Here is a 20,187-nt window from a genome sequence, read left to right as displayed (position 1 = left end):
ATGTTTGGGTGATGCCAGTCGCATTTACACGTCATCCCAATTAATCCTTTCAGCCGCACCCTGCGGGAGATACTGGTGTCCTTAGCATACCCACTTGGGATAAGAAATTTAGGCACAGGCATTAAACAACTTGCTAAAGGCCTCAGAGTTGGAAGATAACAAAGACAGAATTTGAATTCAGGGCATCTGAATGAATATCTAGTGGTTTTTCTGTCTTGTGCAAACAATGTTAATTTTAGGAATGGTGAAGCCTCTTTGGCTTCTGAATGTAGTAAATCTCAGATGGTGATAGCTCTCAGACATCCCTTCAAAAGATCATTATAATTATAAATACAATCATTTTAACCAAGGGAAAAAAATTATCCTAGGTAACAGATATTGAGAGATTATTTCATACCAGGTATACATAAGTTTTTCATGTATAAATTCATTTAGTACTCACTGTAAGACATACACTTATTATCCCCAATTGAAGATAGGGAATCTGAGGCAGAGAGATTGAGTAATTTCCCCTAGGTTATCAGCTAGAAAGAGTAAGAGCCAGAATTCAGACTCAGAAAATCTGGTTCCAGAGGCAGTGCATGTAACCACTAAGCTCTATTGCCTCCCCAAGTCATTGTTAATTGAATTATCATATCATGTTGTATGTAAGGGAGTAGAATTTTGTTAAATGATTATTTGGTGAATGTAAATGAACAGCAACGATTAAGGACATGTTTTGCATATACCAGGCCTTTTGTCTAGAATTACTTTTTCTCACTACCATCTTCTTTTAAAATTCAGCTTTAATGTTAGCCTTCCCATATCCACCAGTCTAACTTACGAGCCATTCTGTCTTTACAGCGTATTGCAATCACATCATCTATCACACCTTGTGATATTAATATACTTATTAATTGAGTCTCCACTTGAACTCTAAGCTCCTTGGGGAAAGAGACTCCATCATCTATGCCTTTCTATCACTAGAAACAGTACTTGTTATGTAGCAGCCGCCCCAAATAGATTTTATTTATAAGTAGATGAAAGAATAAAATGATTTTTAAATAGTTGGTTGGAACAGATGGATGACTGGATGAAGGATGGACATATGGATGGATGAATGGATGGATAGATGGATAAATACTGGAAATATAAAAGAATAAATGGGCTGGGCACGGTGGCTCACACCTGTAATCCTAGCACTCTGGAAGGCCAAGGCAGGAGCATCACTTGAGCTCAAGAGTTCAAGACCAGCCTGAGCAAGAGTGAGACCCTGTCTCTACTAAAAATAGAGAGAAATTATACGGACAACTAATAATATATACAGAAAAAATTAGCTGGGCATGGTGGCACATGCCTGTAGTCCCAGCTACTTGGGAGGTTGAGGCAGGAGGATTGCTTGAGCCCAGGAGTTTGAGGTTGCTGTGAGCTGGGCTGATGCCATGGCACTCTATCCTGGACAACAGAGTGAGACTCTGTCTCAAAAAAATTAATTAATTAAAATTAAATTAAAAAACAAGAATAAATGATACATACATGCAGGAAATATGTAAGTCAGTCCAACGTATGAAGCCAGCTTTAAATAGACAGAGCTTCCTGGACATACTTCTAAAAAAGGAAATATTTTTTTAACCCAGTCACTTCCCTACATTATCTTTAAATAATGTTCTTTTTTCATTTTTCCATTTAACAGCCATTAATGATGACTCAGCAAGCTGGTGATAAATTTGACCTTGGAAATTTTCTCCACTCTTTTGTTATGTATATATCAAAGTTTTGAGCTTGATTTCACTCCTCTTAAGAGAAGGCGGACTTTTAGTCCTCCTGTTACCTTTGAATAGAAGAGCAGCATTGCATTCCTGGCTCTCCGGATGCAGCCCTCCACTTCCCTCAGCCATTTGCCTGGCAGTGGTACTTGAAGATTTGGCCTCTATTACCCCTACTAGATTTAGCAATGAAAGCAGCATGACATCCTAACCTACTGCCAAGGGTGAATCTTCCACTTCAGAGCAGATATATCATCCTGGTCCTAACAAGGAAAACACCACATAATGTTTCCAATATTTTAATATTTTGTCCACTTCAAGTGTTGGATTATATCTATCTACCTGCCTGGCAGAACAGGAAACAAAAATGATGTTTTTCTCATCAATAACCAAAACATTGTAAGATTACAAAACATTAATTTCAGTTAAAAAAAAAAAAGGTGTGGAAACTGTAGGCTGCCATTATGAATGCCTTTATGATGTAGTTTATGAATATAATATTCTATTAGGAATATAATTACCAGAGAGACATTGCTCCATGAAAGATTTGGGGTTGTTTATAACCAGAGAAAAATTATTTACTGCTTTTAGAGTTGCTTTGGATAATTACTCATCAAAGTAATTAAAAATATAAAGGCAAATAAAGATTGGCTTTTCTACTTGAAGTCAGTGGTTCACTGATTTTTGTCAATAAGAGGAATTTACTGGCTTTCCTTTTACACTATCAGACAGCTTTTCCTTTTTTGATGTGCTAGACTACATAATTATTTTCCACAGTAAATAGCTTATTATTCATTATTTCGTCAGATATTTATAGAGAGCCCACTGTGTGCCAAGCACCGAGCTAATCACATACAGCACAATATATTTTCTGAGTACTAGTTAAATATCTCTCTGTGTTTTTCCCTCCAGGGACGGAGTGCTTTGACGATGCACCATATGCACAAACTAGCCAGTCAAAATATCCAAACAAAATAACACTGGGGGCAAAATATACACATATGTGAATGTATTTTAATTAATAACAATTGTAATCCCCCAGTTTACATAATGATAAACTACCAGAGATTTGAGTCAGCTAAAGAACACATAAATTCAAATTATTGTTTGTTCCTACTGAAAGGCAACAAGGGTGGCTGGAGTCTTTCCATCTTCTGGTTATGTAAATTAGAAAATATGCAAAAATCTCTTTTTGATTCTTGTTTAATTTTCCCTAGTCAGTCAAATATGTGTTTATAAAACTTAAGTACTTTCCACGATATGTGGGTGTGGGTGTGGATATGTGTGTATATACATGTATCTGCATATATACGGTGTGTATATGCGTTTTTAAACTACAACACTGTATTCACGGTGGAAGTGTACCAAAATCTATTTAGGATGCAAATAGTAAAAGTGGGGGGCTGTGGGGGGCGGGGGGGGAGTCACATTGCCACTAAGTAAGATGTCTGTGAAAATGGCCTGAAGACCAATCGATCAATAGACAAAAATCATCACAACTTCTAAAGGCTAGCAACATAAATCTTTTCAAACAAATTAAAAATTATACGTTGGAAAATGTGGGTTACCAAAACATTCTTTACCTGTGGCTCACCACTCTGTGCTGTCTCATATTCTTGCAAGTCTCCCTGGGATGCTTGGTAAACACACTTCACCTTTCTTTCTTCAGTTTCAGGGTAGAAAGGGTCCCTTTAACGCCTGAAGACAGTAAATCACAGTTTGTGTGGTGGTTCTCAGAAGACACTTAAAGGACTGAACTGGATGCTCTACATAGCCCCCTTGCCAAAAGAGTTCGGAAATGACTTCCAGCTTCCCACAGTAATAAAATGGCACTGTTTGGCATCTTCGAGGTAATAAAAGTGAATTTTTTCCATTCTAGTAAATGAGAAGAGAGGCCTGGTTGTTTCAAAAACTGATTAAAATTCGTGTGTTTTCCTCAAATTATAGAGCGTGACATGAGCACGCTTAGGTGAGCTTCAGGCCACCTCCGAGCGTTCCTGGGGCAGCTCCCCCGGGGAGCGCAAGGTGGGCGGCCGGGCGGAGGCGGCCTGGCGGGGTGGCCGGGTGCCGGCCCTGCAGCCGTCTTGCGGTAGGTGGCGCTCTGCCCCCCGAGTCGGCGTGAACCGACTGCGAACGTGCTCTCCGAAGGTTATTGTTAATATTTGCTTCAAGGAAATGTTTGGGGCGTTCATCAGGGTTTCTGGCACTGTTAAAACAGCTGCTGAGTCTGATCGCAGACTCTGCCTGTATTTTGGAGATGGGAAAAGCTTTAGAAAACAGGTTTCCTGTCTTTGAGAAGGAGGCTCGTGTAAGGCATTATCGTCATTTGTATACAAGACTTTTGAAAACTGGGTTTCACTCTCCTCACTGTTGCAAAGGAAAATCTTTTGTCATTGCTATTTGACTCATAGGGTCTAGGAGGAAGTTTGATCATCTTCCATTTCCCATCTGGTTATTCATAAGGCACCTGCACGGCTGTGATTTCTCCTAGACTACACAATGCTACCAGCTGACAACAAACATTTTATAAAGGAAGACCACCTTTCAGAAAAGGCATCTGAACATTAGAAGCTTGTCAACCAAAGACACGGGATATCGCTTTTTATTCCTTATTTCAGCTGTACCAGAAGTGGAAATTATAACTGTTTTAAACAGAAAAGACAAGATTGATACTTTTTACATAGAGTCCAACCCACATTTGTCTTTGTTTATATGCTGCAATTAGAAAGCTATTATAAACAAATTAGTAGTATCAAGGAAGAATATTTAAAGACTTGCTAATTTCAACTATTGCCAAATACCTTCATCTACGCATTACATTCTTAATTGAGACACCAGTGTGTGTGTATGTGTGTGTGTTAAAATTACTCAATAGTAGCCTCAGTATTTAGCGGCTAGTCCATTAATTAAGTAGACAAATTATTAAAGAGGTTAAAAATATTATTTCAAAAGAAACAGGATGTAGACACACCCAGTTCAACAATAGTGGAGGGGGGGGCTCCCCAACAAAAGATATGATCAGGGTGGTCAGTATACTGTTGAGTACGTGTTTGTTAAGTCTATGACATCTCAGTTCAACAAAGAAAGAATTAAATGTAAATGCTAATGCCTTTTGATCAGAAATACTCCCTCTGACTATGACCCAAATCAGAGCATCCGACTTCAGTGGGTCACCATCTGTGATAAAAAGGAGAGTGTTTCCTTCTGGGCTGGTCCTGAAATACCAATGGAGGCAACATTCCTGCAGCTAGTCCCTGACCCTCACCATGAAATATGTTATTTACGTGTTAAATGATGTGATCTCCAAGCAGACTCAAGGCAGAGGTTTAAGGAAAAAAAGTGTAGTCCCTGATAAACTACTGATCATCCAGAAAACATGACACAACATGTTTATAGGCCTATATTTGGCCTTATCCCTTTATAATGTAATTTACCCATTTCTCTCAATGTTTTAAGCTACATGCTTTTCAAGACCAGGGAGTATATCTTATCTAACTATGTACATAGTAAGTATGCAATGAGTATTTGCTGAATTAAAGAAGAAGAAATGTGAAAATGATAATTTTTCTCATTGCTAAAACAGAAGTAATCTTACTTTCACCAAATATGTCAGTGTAAGAACATTTATATTCTTGATTTTTTAAGTGTAATACATTTATCCCTAAATATAGAAACTGTACCATGCGTACCTTAAATAACCTTCATGCTTAAAAAAAATTAAATGTAAAAAACCCAAAATTTAATGGCTATCAAATTCAACATTTCTACCTCATATATTACCAAGAACTTGCTAAAGAATTTATGGTTATGCTTAAGCTTGTCCCCCACTTGTTACCTTCTCTGCAACTTAACCTTAGGTTATCTATCATCTCATGTTCCAAATATTATTGGATACATGTAGTAGATGACATAATATACATAGGAATACTTCATTCGAATATTCTTCAATGTGAATTCCTATCCTAATGTGAATATTTTGCATCCATATGACATTTATCTTAGTGTATTGATAAAATTCCTTTTATCTACTCATTTAACATATATTGGTTGCATGCCTATCATGTACAGGATGATCTACTAAATTCAGGGATGCACTAGAAAATACTCACCTTCTTATTCTACATATTCAGAATAACCTAATTTCAATGGTTTTCTTTGATTTGGCCAGTGGTCCTAAGTGATCATATAAGCTAAAGATTTCCTTTAAGAAAGTGGTGTTGAAAGTTGTCCATTCTTAAGAAGCATCTGTGACTATATATGTAGTAAAATGAGTTCTGAAATTAATTCCCTTGGAATCATGCTCAGTAGAGCTGGCATAGATCCCAGGAATTTGCAGCATTGCTAACAAGTTTCTCAGGTAATTCCCAGGCAAGTAGTCCTCAGAACATGCATTTAAGAATCACTGCCTTAAAATTTAAAGAGATTTTTCTTTTCATACCATGCTGCATTTTATATACAACAAACATCTTCCCTTACTTCATTATTTTTTTTTTTGTAAAATACAATTTAAATTTTCAAAATCTGTTGTGACCCATGAGGAGTAGTAGACAATTTTTATCTCTTTAAAAGCGGTAGGAATAAATGATGACTAATAAATGTGATTTTTTAAAAAAATTCACATTTTGATGATAAAAAAGTACTTTAATTGCTGTTATGTGATTCTAAATTGGTAAATCATTATGATGATAATTTATGGATTTTTGTTCATTAACTTTACAAAATAGTATTCAAAAATTTCTGCTAGGTGCTTTTCTCTAATACTTTCTTTTATAATTTTGCCTTCAAAATGTTCCCTTAGATACATACCAATATGAGTTGTTTCCTATGACTTTAGACAAGAGTAAGAAAGAAAAGTGATATGTTTTCCTTCCTATATCAATAATACCTTACTTCAACCTTTCTGAATGGATTGTTTCTTTCTATAAATCCTTTCAGCAATCTGGTACCATGTCATAGGTTGTGAACACAATGATATTATTTAAGATCTGGGTAGACAGAAAATCTATTACTAGGCTCTACTTGTTATATTAGGGTCTACCATTTTCCCGCAGAAATGTTGGCTTGTTAGTTCAGAAATGTTGGCTTGTTCCAGACAGGGTTCTCTTGCTTCTAAGGTTAATAGGTAATTTCTTTGAGAAGATTTGGTATATTTCTAATCTGTTCTAATTTGAATATTATCATTGTGTGATCTCGTAGGTTTTTTTTTTTCTTAAGTAAGTCAACATTCCCCAAGCTGCATTAAGAGATTTCAGTTGATATTAAATTAACCCCAACTGCCACCTCCAATCAAATGCGGCATCATTTACACTTTCTTTGCATGAAAATATCACATCTAGTTTTACCTTGTTTCTTCCCTTTTTAAAAAAATATGCTTTAAGAGGCTCACTTGAAAACAGCTCCTAATAACAGCCAATTGTGAAAGGTTCAGTTTCACTGAGTGTTCTAACCACATTCACCTGAATAATCCAGCTCACTGAAGACTGAAATCTATTGTAGCTATTAATATTTGTGAAAACGTATCCAAGAATAACTGCCAAACATATATACTAGCCCTAATCAAAATAGAGTGAACCAGAATCCCTACCCTTCTAAAAACAAACAATAAAAAAACAAATTTTTATTTTGAAAGTTTTAAAAGGCTAAAAACCTTTGGAATATCATTTTAAAATATATGCTTCCACCTGATAATTTGCCCTTGGGCCTAGAAATAATAAACTTTTGTGGAGAAACCCCCTACTGTCTCTGTGGTGTCATATCTACCATATTTCAAATTAGAACTTCTATAAATCTTGGAATTGAGCAAACAGGGAAATAAAATTCTCATGAAATATCTGTCTGTATATTCAGACTAAAAGTATGAATTTGGAAAAGATTCCAAATCAAACTTTCTAACTTGTTGAGATTGATACGTTAATACCTGATTTCCAATTTGTGGCAATGTATCTAAATAGATTCATGTTAAAATAGAATGTATTCTTTGATCATTCCTATTTAAATAAAATCATGATAATTTTGACCCAATTCTTTACTCTAATGTATGCATGTTTGGATACATTAGAGTTTTGTTAGATGCTACAAATAAATAAACAATTGAAAGGGTTTTTCCACAAATCACGACGAGGCTGAGAATCCAGGAATCCAAAACACTGGACCAGTGGCAGACCAGGCAATAGACCACAACCTCAAAAGTGGACAAAGAAACTTTCTATCAATAACTTTGCAATAATAAAGGGTAAAGTGGAGCACATTTATATTTATGACTTTCTTTTTTCAGCAACCTCATACAGGAAGTCCTCTTTATCTTTTTAAATGTCATAATTGCATAATTATAAATGTTATATAAATATCTATTTATTTGCTGAATGAAAAATCCAAAATACCAAAGTATCATCAAACTTTGGAAAATGTATAAATATCCCCAGGATAGTATTTTCAAATGATGCATCGAGGTAAATACAAATGCTTTTGTACAGGGGCAAAGCTTAAAAAAAATCTTTAAATAAGAAAATTCCTTAAGGAAAAGGCTGATCCTGGCCTCAAGAATGAAAAATGCTGCAATGCAGGATAGGGGACCCACAGAGTAGATTTAGTTCATCTAATCCCATCAGGCTGGACACCTCTGAGTATGTTTCTCACAGTGAAAACATCTGGTCTAACTGCCTTCTCTGTCTTTTAGGAATATATTGGTGGAAAAGAAAAACATTTTTCGTCCACTATAAGCAGTCAAGGGATTAGATATAATCATAACTAGGCAACAATTGTTGTCTGGAAGGCCTGTAATTGTCATGAAAGTTGATAATCATTTTCTTTCCTTGCAAATCCTACTTTACAGGTGTTAGAATTTTAACCAAAAAAAAAAAGAAGGAAAAAAAACAGGAAAAAAAAGAGGCAAACTACTCTATAATCTGCTCTTCAATCCCTTAACAATAATGCCAAAGTGAAGCAGATTATTGAATTAGGAAATGTTTTTGATAGGAAAAAATGCATCTAAAGCATTCCATTTGATAACACTAATATCACAATTCTCATCAGCATATTGGATACCATCCTCCCTCCAAAAGACTTCAATCTCATTAGATGTTGGTCTCTTCTTTAGTTTTCTGAAAGGCTTTTTTGTTTGTTTTAAGTATCTTGTCTGTCTATCTACCTAGTTATCAATCCATCCATCTAAACATTTATTAATAGATTATCTATCTAGATATCTTCTAAAACTAGAGGAAAGAATTTTTTTCAAATATCTTGCCATAAAGCTCCCACATTAATGAAACCAAATAGAAATGATAATAAGTTTATCTTCCAGGTTTGAAACCAGGGACGCTTCTCCCCTTTGAATTGATTTCACTTCAGCATGATTTTCCATAGGTTTTCTCGGTTTTCACCATGTTCTTTTGATAATGAGATAAATAGCATTGTTTTGTCCTCCAAAGTTGCAGAGTTATGTTAACACAAGGAGTTTTGACATGAAAATCTTTATATGGCATAATTATACATTCTGCCCAGGACTTCATTGGCGGGAAGTAAACTGTTTCTCTAGTTCAATTGTCATGCTTAAGGCCAGATGGGTCCAGTAGCTAAAGCTGCAAAAGAAGCTCTCATAGGTTGTCGGTGGGAAATTCAATATTATTGCATCCCTAATAGCAGCTGCTTCTGTTTGAACCCAGGGTTATGAAAGATGAACTACATTAAATGGTAAATCATTAAATATCAGCTGAGTAAAAGCACTGTGGTATGTTTCCCCTGCTTAAATCACCAGCATCTGTCTTCTCACATGCAAAGAGTTGCTGTTTCCCATCATGCAGTGAAACACTGACAGAAGGGCCAAGACTAAAACCACACAAAGAAACCTCAGATAGCATCTTTTGGGTGTTCAGTTTGGTGGGTAAATTATCATCAGCAAATATCCAGCTTCGGAACAAAAACTACAACATTGCATTTAACACAGCTATAAAATATTTAGGAATGCACAATCCCTTTAGAGCCTCATTTTTTCTCCTATTATGTGTTTATTCTTCAGGAAAAGAAAAACAACTGTTTAAATTATGTCCACCTAATACCTTAGATTTATGGCAAAGCCTACAATTTGCTGGCTTCCTTTTACTATTGATCCTCCTCTTACTTATGGGGATGTGAACATCATAAATGGAGATAAAGCTCATACTGATTCAAAACTAAAACTGTACAATAATGGATGCCTAAGGGTTTCAGGATGGTTCCAAAAATTAGACCCTTCTCATTGACTTGCATCAGGCAGCAGAATAAGCTCAAAGGGCAATTATAGCTATAAAACCCACTCCCTGTGTGGCTCAGATTTATAGTAGAATACTCACAACTGTGAACAGTTAACATGAGACAATGGGCTTTCTTTATCTTTACGCTGCATGTGCTTTCATGGCACTTTGCTCCACTGTGGGTTTGTCTTGTCCACATAAGTTTTTGAGCCGTCATTACAGTGTCATATTGGATACCCTTATTGTGTGTGGCAAGATACTAGAGGCAATCACAGAGCATCTCAACTATGTATTCTTTTCACCTACTCTGAATACACAACCGGAAATAAAAAGCAAATGGAAATCTACAAGTCACTTTTAGGTTTCCAATTAATCATCTCTTTTTGCCCTAAGACAGACTTCAGGAGTTACTACCTTCAAAATTTGAGGAGAAAGCAGAGTTTAATTGCATGGATTATGTTCTACCAGTCATTTTTATGGCGTGCTTATTCTGAGAATGTGTCCTGTCATGTCATCATTCTCACAGTCGTCTGAGCTGGGGACATACTACCTTCTACACACTATAGAAAGAGGATCTATAAAATTTTCTTAATACTTATACTCACAGATTCATTTCATTCAACGGATGAAAGGAAGAATTTTTCTTTAATTTCAATCATAAAATTATTTTATATTAATCATGAAACAAATGAAAATCTCCAGAGAAAGTGGTTTACTAACATTCTACTTATTGCAAAAATACCTGAATCCTTCAAAAGAACACATTTTTTTCACATAGCTCAAACTTCTTTTTTGATAGGAATTGCACTATTTTAAGAGGTGTAAAGGTACATTTCATTATACAAACACATTTTTTATTGCTTTATTAATTAGCACCTACATCCAGTAATAACATCACGGAAGATCTTTTATGCACAAAGTCATGCTATTTAGAGAAGAAACAATTATACTCTTATAAGAAATTATGAGAGCCTGGAAGATCATCTTATTGTGTGACTTTGGGCAAATTATCAGCTGTGCCACTATTTTCTGATCAGTATACTAGGAATAATAGCGCCTTATCTTATGTATGTGTGACAATCAAATCAAATCAAATAATATGAGTAAAGTACTTACCGTAATGCTTGGAATATATCAAGCTCTTAGAATAAGCGAAATGTTTTTGTTCCAAAATGCACACAATGTATTTCAAATCTATACTATGTAGTTTTTCATGATTCCTGCAGCCTCCCTCACTGTTCCCTGGCCCCTCATATGTTTGGTAAAAAGACTCCTTTTTATAGCTTCTCATTCCGTGTGTTTTATCCACTGGAAGTCTTTCAGAGACCAACCATTGAGACCAACTTGCAAATATATTAACAGAAAACATATATAGCATGTGGTTACCTCTTCTGGGACATGAATAGACAAACAGAAAATGTCAGCGTGTCATGTTTTAGAAGAAATATAAATCTCTGTGAACTGTGGAACACAATTTTGCTAACATGAAAAAGGAAAGACAACAATTTTGACAAAATTAAACTTAACCCTATGGGATATGGTTATCCCCACGTTGCCTGCTTTTAAGATTATATAGGCCTTTACTCATATTCAGGTCAAACTAAAGATAGCCAAATATCATTTAGCAGTATTGGGGGGGGCGGTGAATTGAGATGGCAGGCAATCATGCCAGGGACACTCCTTAGAACACAGAAGCAGGACATATACCTATCATTTAATACTGTCTCATCATTGCATTAAAATATATACATCCAGATATCCCAGAATGTTCACTGGGAAGAACTGAGGCTCTAAACCTGGAAATGATCTGTGTAACTAAGAGAAAGGAAAATGAGTCAGTCATAGGAAATCTGTAACTCAGATTCTGAATACTGAATAATCTAGCACAATTAAAAGCATTGTTCAGCATCTTCGTAAATCAATTTCCTCTTATTTTCTTATTTCCATAATAATGTTATAAACATGTATGCACTGTATAAATAATGAAGATAGCGGCTAAGTGTTTCATGTTAAAATGCTACCTGAAATATAAAAAGAAACCACTGAATTAATTCTTAAACCATTTAGACTAATTACATCATAGACTATGTCATTCAACAAGTCATGTCATTACTGAAGCCAAGGTTAAGTTGCTCCTTTTGAAAAATATAAAGCCAGTCTTTAAAGAGCTTTTCAAAAAAATGAAAGAACTGACCAGTCTTGCCTCACTCTTATCCTGAAGAAAAAGTGATCTCTCCGCCAATGAATCATAGTAACAGGTAGTAACAAGATGGTATACAAGGCTTTCTATGTCATTTGTTGTTCTTATCTATAATAGTTAAAAAGTTATAAAAGACAATACATTTTAGCATTCCATTGCACACTTCATTGCCTAAGGGCACTTCAATTTCTCTTCATTTCTGGAGGAAGATTAATTTTGTCACTGAACATTCCAGACCTGTGTTGCTTGAAAGGATTCAGTTGCACACCAGCCTTTATGGACATCCCAAGCTCAAGTGTCAGGGAGCATCCCAAAAAGGATGATGCATCACCCCGCAACTGCCATCTGTTGAGTGTTTTCCCGACAGCTGTATCTCTTGACCAACACAAGTGCAGATAATCACAGGAGGCACGAAGGAAGTGCACAGCCGTCAGACACAGAGGAAAATTCCATGTTCGTCTGTGAAACAACATTGCTTTTAATTGCACCATAATGATTTTCGAACAGACACAATGGTATGTAGTGTAGTCTTAGAGCTGATTTAAAGCACACAATAAACCACAGTGCAGCTGAAAAGCCAATTGAGACTTCTTAGTGCCAGGAAGGTTTTTGTCCTACGTGAATACTTAAGAGCATTTTCGCCAGCTACTCTGTCCACAATCCACTTTTACCAAAAATAACTACCTCTGTCATTGCACTTGGACAGTTTTTTTAAAGTAAATACATATTTTTATTTCAAATATCAATAAAGTTAAGTCTTGGCTTTATTTTTAATCTTTAGGATATACAATTCTAAAATAAGACAAGTTCATTGGGTGGGTGATGGCCCAAAATCTCACTCTCCTGATTTTTTTAAACCACTTAACATTTTTATTCTTACCCTTCAGTGTAAACATCTCCCCAACTACCTTCTATCTTTACCTCTTTCAAAACATTCTCTGACATAGCAATTGCAATGGTATTGGTGGAATGAGCTGGTCAGACATTGAAGTCCTTGGTTTCTTTATGGGAGCAATTAATAACAACACTAGTAACTACCATTATTTGAGGCCCCACTATGGGGTAGTCCTCCTCTGGGCACTTTATAAGCTTCGATTTAAAAGATTCCAGTCAAAACATCACTTTGTGAGAAAGTCTAATACTCTGTTTCTGGGAATTCAGTTGTCAGAATATGATGGATTAATCAGCAGAGGGTTTCTAGATCCCCCAGCTTCATTCCATACTGTAGCATAAAAGAATGAGAAGGAGAAAGACAGAGAGAGAGAGAGAGAGAGAATATGAAGGAAACTTGAAAAGATCCACACTTTCACACTTTCCATTTATTTTATCATCATTATTATAATAATCAATATATACTGACCCTGTCTTGTACATATACACAACACAAACACATATACACGTGTGCACACACACACACAGGCATGTATGTACTCTAAACTCTCATTTTCTTTAAGTACTGCCAGTTCTCATTTATTTGTATACCATCTTGTTAATACCTGTTACTATGACACAGAAGTGTGGCAGAAAAAGCAGATATTAGACCCAATTTAAAAAGAAAAATCTGTGTTAAACCTGCATTAGATACACTTGGGCTCATTCTCTATTTTTCAGGGGGAAAATATGCACCAAAATGAACCCCTCATGCTATGTATGGGAGAAAAATAATATTTTTTCCTCATCCACGGCAAGTTTTATGGTTGACATCCCTATAACAAAAGACAGATTAATAAGAGAAAAACGTATAAAAATTATTTTTTCCCTGCTAATTTGAATTCAGAAAGCAAGGGGCAAGGAAAACATTTACTTTCCATTCTCCATCAGGCATTATAGGCAGAGATCTGGGAGAACTGATCTTGGTGAAAAAATTCTTATCTTTTTGTTGGTTTTTGTCAGTTGCCCTGGAATCTCAACTGCAGGCTCCAAAGTGAGTAGCGGGTCTCAGCCACTCCATGTTGGGTACCTATAGTTATAGGGGAGAAAAGGTAATAACTTTTCCTCACCCGTTGCAAGATTCATGGCTGAAAACCCTGTAAAAAAAAGACAGTTAACAATAGAAAAATATAACAAATTTATTTAACCAAAGTTTTATGTGGCATGGAGACTTCAGAAACGAAGACTCAAAGACACAAGGAAGACTGTATGTTTTTATGGACAGGTTTGATGAAGAATGGACAGTCACATAGAAGTATGGTTGCACAAAAAGGAAATGTGACCTAATAATAATAAACTGGAGGCAACTTAGCCTGTTTGTTCAGATTCTCCTTGGCCTCTAGGTATAAGGCAGAACACCTGTCACACGAAGGTCTTATGACCTACTTTCAGAGAGGTGTGTTAGAGAACTTCCTATGACCGTGGTTCAGAGAAGAAAGGCAGGAGATGGTCAGAGAGGACCTTCTTGCTTCCTCACTTTTCTTAGTGTTTTTCAGCTTAAAATACTCAGTATGCCAAGGTGCCATATTTGGGGGTATCATGTTGTAGAGGCGAAAGGAACTGTCATTTCATCCCGTGAAGGCTCGAGAATCTGAGTCTATAAAACAAACTGACAATAGACACATTAAGAGGAAAAAAAGCATACAAATGTATTAATGTGCAAATGCACAGGAGCCATACAAAGCATGAAACTAAAAGAAGGACCAGATGGTTGAAGCTAAAATACCCTCTTCATAGGGGAGAGGCAAGTGGGGGCTATAGGCACTTTCGGAGGAAAAGTAAATGACTTTTTGGGGAGATGAACGGGCCTGAAGAACATACAATAGCCTGTGACAAAATTTGTCCAGGCTCTGGGTGTGGCGTCAACTCTAGTCTTCCTTCCTGGGAGCTATTCTGCCCTCTTTGATGAGATTACAGGGAGGACAATTGCGTTCCTTCTGGAGGAGCTTCCCTTAGTCAAATATGGGAACTTCAGAGAAAGCCCCTGCCTGCGCTTTGAAGGAGGCAGAGGGACCAGAGACAGAGGGTGGGAGAAGGTCAGACAGACCTTGGTTCTGAGGCTGCTTCTTTACTTCAAAGTACCCAGCATGTCAAAGCACCGTGTTTGGGGGTATTGTTTTTCTGAACCCCAACAATGTTCTGAGCCCTGACACTTAGAAGTAGTACTTTTTCAGGAAAAAATCTGAACCACCCATCCAGGACCCCATATGGCCTAAAAAATTTGAAATATACACTTTTGAAACCTACTATCTATATTTGTGAACTATCCGTAATGCATTTCAAAACTAGATTTTTTTATTTTTTACAATGACCCACTGTATTTGGTAGTAAGGCTTATCTGTAAACCTGACTTCCCAGTTCTGCCACTTCCCAGCAAATAATTATGAGAGATAATAGTTCATTGTGCTGTCACCTGGCGGCTACTGTTACCTTCTTTTATTCAAATACCCAATAGATATTTGCACTGTAAAAGTCCATGAACATTCTCTTGTTTAAGAAAAATCACATACACAATTCAAAAGGTGTAAAGAGCCACCGGCTAAGAGGAAAGCCCTAATCTATGTAATTAGGTAATTTGGGGAGGGAGGAAGAAGGTGTATATACCTAAATAGTCTAACTCAGTTTTAGGAATATTTTTTACTCGTAAATCAATCAGGCATGATTTCAATCCACTACGTGTTGGTTGCCTATTCTCAGAAACATGACTCTGCTGCCATTTGAAATCGGTTGCGGTAAAGAATGCATGAACCAATTGTCCAGGGCCTCCTCAATCTCTTTCTTAAAGCAATGGTTTCCATGCACCAAACAATGTGGGCTCTGTGCCCATTTTTTCTTGTCCACAATAAAGTAAGAAAAATAAAGACTATGAAATTATACACATGTATACATGGAACGAATCTGCATTGAGTACCTCATGTGGACCAGGCAATGTTGAAGGTAATGGAGGAAAAGAGGTGAACAAAGGATAGGAAGCCCATGACCTCATGAGCTTTGTATGGTAATGGAAGAAACAGATCTTAAGCAGACGAATCATAGATAGTCAGGTAGTAACAAGTACTTGAAGACAAATAAGGCAAAGTAAGGGAATGGAGAGAATGGAAGTATGGAAGCAGAGGCTTTGTCAGCACGGGGTCTGGGGAGAGGGAGTTTCAACCCTGTAGTTTGGGAAGTCCTGCCTCTTGTGGTCAGAGTTGAGCAGAGTTCTGTCAATGTTCCAGGGGATAGATTTCCAGTTAGTGGATCGGCTAGTGCAAAGGCAGTAAGGTGGGAAGGGGCTTGATGTGTTTCAGGAACTGGCAGTTTCTGAAGGCCTTCGTGGCGTGTTGGAGTAAAAGCTGCCAACTCTTCTTTCTTGAAAAGCCTGTCTTGTACTCTGAGATTATGGCTCCCCCCAACCCCCACTGATGTTAACACGTCCTTTCTTTTAAGAAATGATGTAAGATTTCAGCCTTAGTGGTTGTTTTTTTTTTTTTAAATAGCCTAACTTGGCAATATAAAATGTTGGCAGCCTTATGCTGTTCTCTCTCTCTTTTTTTCCCCAAACTGATTCATGAAATACAAAACTCCGTTAGGCGCTGGCTTAAGATGTGGGCAGAAAGTGCCAATTCTCCCTCTGTGTCCACAGAAATCCCCATCTTAACCCACTCCTATTTGTTTTGTTTTGCTAATTTTGGTACGTACTTCTTATTATTTTCCAGGTTTGTTTTGAACAAAAAAAGAAACACCGTGCTCCAAAACTTCACATTTTATATGTGTGGCTTATTTTATTTTGTTTTAACATGAAAAAGCGGCAGTAAAATTTATCCCTGATTCTTTAATAAAACAGCATGTCAGCAGCACAGGTACAGGAAATGGGGCCCTCCCAAGATCTTTTATAGTCTGACATCAAAATTAAATTGGGATGTTGAGAACATCTGGGGCTCTCTGTCTTCTCTGTCTCCCCCTAAGATTTGGAAGGGATATCTGTGTTTGTTTTGTGTTTGTGTTTAGGGGATAAGGTGGGCAGTTGGGAGCTGCTTTTTTTGTGTTTTTTTCATTGGTTTTTGTTTTTTTTTTTTTCCTTTAAGGGAAAAAGAGAAAACCAGATATTTTCAAGGGAATTGACTACTAGTGGCCAGTATAACAAAGAAACCCCACTAAGCCCAACCACAACCTGACAGAATGAAAAGTGATTCCAGAGCTGCCACTCACCACAAATCCCCGTGAAACATGCCAGGAAACCAGCTGAAAGGAGTAGAGAGGCTGCTTCTTTAGGGCCACAAACGTGGCCCCTAGAGAATCTTCTGGTCCCCATTCAAATTCAAAGTGGTGAGGTGGAGGAGGGGTGGAAACTGGAGACAGAGGGAATTAGCAGCCCTGTGATCACTTTCAGGGTTATGATGGAACCGATTTAAAATGCAAAACCGCATTCCATTGTAAACACAGAGACAAACTGGAAGCGCAGAGGAAATAGAATTTCATTTGGTGATTTTCAATTTTAGGATTGAAATGGGGGCGAGAAGAACAGCACTATTTATTTTTTCCAGAACTGAGATTGCCTGTTCCTTTTTGTAGGATAAGTGAATGTGGACTGATATATTACTTCTTTGGGCTTCGATGCTAATAAGGCATACTTCCCACAGAATCTGACAGAAAGGATGAATACCTTGCCCCGCTAATGGTTAATTTGTAGTGGCATGTGTATTTCTTGAATGTTCATGAAGTTTTCTAATTCATCAGCACACAATTGGGCTTTTTTCCTCCCTTTAAACAGAATGAAATGCCGGGAGGGCAAGAGGTTCGGGGGTGTTGTATTATCCCTCAGCCCGTGTATTTACTACCCAAAACTTATTACTAATTTTTTTCTACTTCAGGAACAAAATTGTCCTTCAGCAAATAATTTAGTACTGACCACACTTTAAAATGTTTATTGCTGTTGAATCTGTCACAGATTGCATCAAGCCACAGAGATGCTAATCTATCTCATGTATTTGAAACTCCTCTGGGAACCATATATTGGGGCTCACTGCTGAGTGAACATGACTGTTAGGATTATGGAGACCATACATAGTGAAGAAAAGCAGCATCGCTTTTCTGACTGCAAAGTAAACAATAGGGCGATTGTCGGCTTACACATGGGGCCAACAGCCCTACTGCTGAGGCGCTGTATGTAAAAACCATGATCAGCAAGCAGTCTTGATGTTTTCCTCTTGGAGTTGGATGTTGTCAAGGATTCAGATGAGCCACCCCAGTGAGTATGCAGGAAACAAAACAGGATATTCTTGTTTAAGGACTGTTTTCTGTAATTATGTTGATTTTTTTATGCAACACTTGAACTTTTAAAAACTCAAGGATGCATAAGAAGTACTCCAGAGGAGAATAAATGATTGGGATTTTGCCTTAAGTGAAACGTTATCGTGGGTTCTTAACAAAATTAACTTGTTTGTATTTGTGATTGGGTCTGTGAATTAAGTATACTTAGACCACGCTTGTTTTGTCTCCCCCTCCCCTTCGGCACCACCCCCCTCCCCGGCCCATTTTCAAATAGGAGGTCAAGTTGTCTTTGGAACATCATATTTCCTGCTTGGAAAAAACACTGGATTGTATAATAGTCTGACAGGAAAGTTTCAAGAGTATCCGGAGTTTCCCCTGGAAGGCTTGAGGGCGGGGGAAATGTGCAGTATCTATGAGCTTCTTTCCTTTGAGCTATCATGAGCTGTTCTATTGTGTATAGTCTTCAGCATGGAAAGAGCTAAACTAAACTGTAAATACCCCGAGGAAAAACGTCTGTGGAAGTATGTACCCTGGGCTTGCTTGGTACCTTGTACTTTTAAGTCCTTCCTTGCTGAGGAAGGAACATCTGGCTCAAGAACTTGCTGGTTAATGCTATCATACAGACATCCGGTCACTCCCTTCCCATCCAAATATAAATTCTGTGTATCAGACAAAGGATGTAACATATTTGTATGCCAAGAAATATGATTTTGTGACAATCATTCGCCCTTAAGTTAAGAAAATTCCTTTGTGCTCCTTTTATTTAATCAAAATGCCATGCAACATCCTATTTCACTTGAATAATTCTCATAATTTTACAACACAATGAAAGGATTATAGATTAGTGCAGGTCAATCTGCTCCATGTCCTCCTTATTTTTCTTAAGATTCCAATCCACAGAAGGTCATAGACAACATAATAGTTCCGGGCCAAGGACACCACAAGGTTCCTTTGTGGAAGCACCCCTGGCTGGGCAACCGTGTTCCCAGGGAAGTGTGCCCTGAGTTTTAACTGCTGTGATTCAATGCAGACAATAAAATGTAAACTAGTCAGCGACTGTCAAGTTTAGTCCGGGGCACCCTGGAAATGCTGATCGGACTCTAGGCTGTGTGGGATAGAGTTTAAAATGGTGCCTGGCGGTCAGCCTGCCTGGGTTTGAATTCAGATTCTACCATTTGACAAACAAATCATTTAACCCTTCTTTTCTTTGGTTTTCTCATCTGTAAAAGGAAGATTATAATGGTTCTAATTATTCCTCGCTGTATAACAAATCACCCCAAAATTTAGTGTCTTAAAATAAACATTTATTGTTATCTTTCACTTTTCTGTGCATTGACTGGGCTCTGTCGGGTGGTCCTCACCCAGGGTTGGTCGTGCTGGTGCAGTCAGGTAGCAGCAGGAACTGGATGCCTGTGAAGGCCTGGGGGGGTGGCCACCCACATGCTCCCTTCACGTGCTGGCTGTAGGCTGGGAGCTTGGCTGGGGCTTGGGCTTTCTCACAGCATGGAAACCTTAGTCTGACATCTTACAGGGTAGTTCAGGGATCTAAGAGAACAAGGCAGACATGTTGGTCAACTTAAAGGCTAGACCAGGACCTAGTATACTGTCTCTTCTGCTCCACTCCGTAAATCAAGCAAGTCCATGAGGCCAGCCCAGATTCAAAAGGAGAGGAATCAGACTCCACATCTCAATTAGAGGAGAACAAATAATTTGCTGCCATCCTCAATCCACCACAAATATAATACCAAACACATAAGAGTTCTGTGAGAATTAATCTTTGTAATGCACTTAGACCAGTGTCTTACATATGTAATATGTTTTCAGTAAAAGT

General features: G+C 37.4%; 1 long non-coding RNA gene across 2 annotated transcripts in view; it reads left to right on the top strand.

The window, feature by feature from the left end:
* LOC123635484 overlaps nt 1–17,250 on the top strand; it is a 115,436-nt gene extending 98,186 nt beyond the window's left edge. Inside the window, exons 2-3 of one of the 2 annotated variants that reach the window (XR_006734139.1) lie at nt 3,415–3,595; nt 17,171–17,250. This is a non-coding gene — a long non-coding RNA (uncharacterized LOC123635484). Of the gene's footprint in view, nt 1–3,414; nt 3,596–4,156; nt 4,339–17,170 lie in introns of those variants that run through there. The other variant, XR_006734138.1, reaches the window with a different exon arrangement.
* The last annotated feature ends 2,937 nt before the right edge of the window (nt 17,251–20,187 follow it).

This window comes from Lemur catta, chromosome 3 (genome assembly GCF_020740605.2).
Source record: "Lemur catta isolate mLemCat1 chromosome 3, mLemCat1.pri, whole genome shotgun sequence".
In the NCBI taxonomy this organism is placed as follows: Eukaryota; Metazoa; Chordata; class Mammalia; order Primates; family Lemuridae; genus Lemur; species Lemur catta.
The sequence above is the reverse complement of the archived record's forward strand: the minus strand, read 5'-3'. Positions and strand labels throughout refer to the sequence as shown.